The sequence below is a fragment of the Zingiber officinale genome, chromosome 8B, assembly GCF_018446385.1.
Source record: "Zingiber officinale cultivar Zhangliang chromosome 8B, Zo_v1.1, whole genome shotgun sequence".
NCBI lineage: Eukaryota > Viridiplantae > Streptophyta > Magnoliopsida > Zingiberales > Zingiberaceae > Zingiber > Zingiber officinale.
Window position 1 is genome coordinate 2537359 of NC_056001.1, and position 3240 is coordinate 2540598.

Below are 3240 nucleotides of genomic sequence, written 5' to 3' on the forward strand. Positions count from 1 at the left end.
GATCTATAGCATGCTCAACAATGGAACGAGATCCTGATGTATGTCGAGCAGATCCAGTACTCGGACCACCTGGCTCTGTATTCCTATTCGCTCGAGCTTTTAAAGCATTTGTTTGCCATCTTTCTGCAGACCAAGTGGTCGTCCATGCACTCCAAATCTCCTCGGATACATAAGCAGGCCGTGTGCCATCCTTTTTCACATAGTATAATAGGTCTTTGTACAACTTGGCACAATAAATATTCCAAGTTTTTGCAAATTCTACCTCGTATCCCTCCTCCCATGTATATTTTTTCTGCAATTTAAAAATAAAATTTTAGAATATTAAAGGATAAATATAATGTACATATTCAATTTACTTACCACAAATTCTTGATAATAGAAATCCTTAGTTCCAGCATCTACATGTCTCCATGTAGTCCCAGATATGCAGACTCTTTCCTTAAATTTCCGTGTGATATAGGTGGATACTCGATGGCCACCGGAGTAAACCTACATATAAGCAATATTAAGACATAAGATATATGTTATAAATAAAGAACTTGAATTACTAATAATAAAAAAAATACTTACGACTCTCCAACAACCCTAAGTACGGTGGATCCACGGAGTGGTGCTGGAAGATCTGCTATGATACCTTATATCTACAAAAACCATATTAGCACACATCATAATAAATCTTTAATAACATGATAAATAAGCAACAAAACATGATTAAAGCATAACTTACTAGATGAATAATAATGCTAAAATTTAATCAATGCTAGACTCTGGAAGCATTTCTACTCAACATTAACAGTTTGTAGGTCGTCGTCGCTAGACTCTGTTAGTTCAACAAAATCCTCACTGCTGGATTTCTCTCCATCATCTATCTCCTCGTCAGTGGCATTACCATCTATAAGTAATTGTGATGTAGATTGGATTTGTGAATCAACCGAATGTCTCTCTACTTCGTCATTCTGAAATGCATCATGGTTTTGAGCAGTAATAGTGTTCGGCATTTCTATTGTTGAACGAGACTTCAATCGACAAACAGACAACCATTCACTAGCTCTTCTTCTCTTCGTAGGATATTCAAGATAAACCACCTGACCCGCTTGTATTGCAAAAATGAAAGGTTCAAACTTATTGAACCTTCTGTTTGCATTAACCTCTACTAAATTATAATTTGGATGTATTCTGGTACCTGTTCTTGGGGTTGGATCATACCATGAACATTTGAACAACACACACCTTTTTATCGGTAATGCAGGATACTCAACCTCTATAATTTCCTCAAGTCTACCATAGTAATCAAACTCAGTGTTATTGGTGTCGATAGATCCTTTAACGCAGACACCAGAATTAAAAGTTAATCTCTGCGAATCTCGTTGTCTCACATGGAATTTGAGACCATTAACATAGTAACCCGAATAGACCATTATTTGGCGTAGGGGTCCAGATGCAAGATTCAATATTCTATCATCTTGTACATTAGATATTCTTCGGTCTTTCACCTATCAAAATAGTAATACGAAAAATTAGGACCAAATTTTTATAAATAAATAATTATGAAAATTTCTCTAACTCACATATATTTGAAACCATAATGCAAATTCGGTCTCTAACTTTTCAGCAACCTCACTTGCAGTTATTGATGGATTTTGAAGATGTAATTGTTGCTCATACAAGCTTTGAAAAAAGATAATTATAAGAAAATTAGGATATCAAGCAATTAACTACAACGAAATAAAAGCTTGATTAGAGAAGTTAACTTACTTTATGTAGGGTTTGACCTCATCACAGTTTAAGAGTATGTATGTTCTTGCAGCATGGTATTCTTGTTGAGTTAACCATCTAGAAACAGATGCACCCATTGGTTTACCAGAAAATTTGAAAATAGAAAGCATCGATGGATCTATATTCTGAGTATCATCGGAATTTCTAGGACATTTGCGGTGTCTGGTTTTAACATTATCAGCAAAATAATAAGAGTAGAACGAAGATGCTTCCTCCACCAGATAAGCATTACATATTGACCCTTCAACTCTTGCTTTATTACGAACATTATTTTTTAATTTTCTTAAAAACCTTTCAAATGGGTACATCCATCTGTACTGCACAGGACCAGCTATTCGTGCCTCATATGGTAAATGTACCGGTAGATGTTCCATTGAATCAAAAAAACTTGGTGGAAATATACGCTCCAACTTACAAAGTATGAGAGGAATGTCAGTCTCTAGCTGAATCATATCAACCGTCATAATACACCTCGCTGTCAAATCTCTGAAAAAAAGACTCAACTCTGTAAGTGCTTGCCAAACATTATTGGGAAGTAAATCATGAAAAGCTATTGGAATAAGTCTTTGCATGAACACATGACAGTCATGACTCTTCATTCCAAACATCTTTAATTTGTTCATGTCAACGCATCGAGCCATATTCGAAGCATATCCATCTGGAAATTTAATTTCTTTTAACCAACTACATAAAGCTTGTTTACCATCTTTGTCCAATGTATAACAAGCTTTTGGAAACTTATTGGTTGTTTCATTCTGATGCAATTCTGGTCTATTGACTAGTTCTTTTAATTCTTCACGTGATTTTGCAGTGTCCTTAGTTCTTCCAGGTACATTCATCACAGTGTTGAAGATATTATCAAAGAAATTTTTCTCGACATGCATCACATCTATATTGTGTCGAATGAGTAGATACTTCCAATAAGGCAACTCCCAGAATATGCTCCTTTTCTTCCAACCACACTTGCTCATCCTCACAAGATACTTATTTATCTCATCAGAATTAGGCTGAGATACTGGGAGGAATCCATAACTATCTATTTGTTCAATGATTTCTTCACCTGAAGCATGGACTGCTGGGGGAGGTTTTCTGACTACAACATTCTTTAGAAAATTTTTCTTATTTCGCCTAAAAGGGTGATCCAGTGGTAGAAATTTACGATGATTATCAAACCAAGATATCTTCCCACTGCAAGGTAATGAAAATGCATCGGACTCTGTCATGCAATGTGGGCATGCTAATTTACCAGCCGTGCTCCATCCCGACAACATTGAGTATGCTGGAAAATCACTGATCGTCCATAATAAGGCCGCATGCAATGTAAAATTAGTTTTACTTGCAATATCATAAGTAACCGAGCCTACATTCCATAATTCATTAAGCTCGGCAATTAGAGGTTGCAAGAAAACATCTATCTTATCTTTTGGATTGGCTGGACCAGGAATAAGCACGGTAAGAAACATA

The 3240-nt window shown here is 35.8% G+C and overlaps 1 long non-coding RNA gene across 1 annotated transcript; it reads right to left on the reverse strand.

The window, feature by feature from the left end:
• Positions 1-262: 262 nt before the first annotated feature.
• Positions 263-651, reverse strand: LOC122014642. Its single transcript, XR_006120733.1, has 3 exons — positions 571-651; positions 361-489; positions 263-292 (listed from the first exon to the last, which is right to left on the reverse strand). It is a non-coding gene; the product is annotated as an uncharacterized LOC122014642 (long non-coding RNA).
• Positions 652-3240: the final 2589 nt, after the last annotated feature.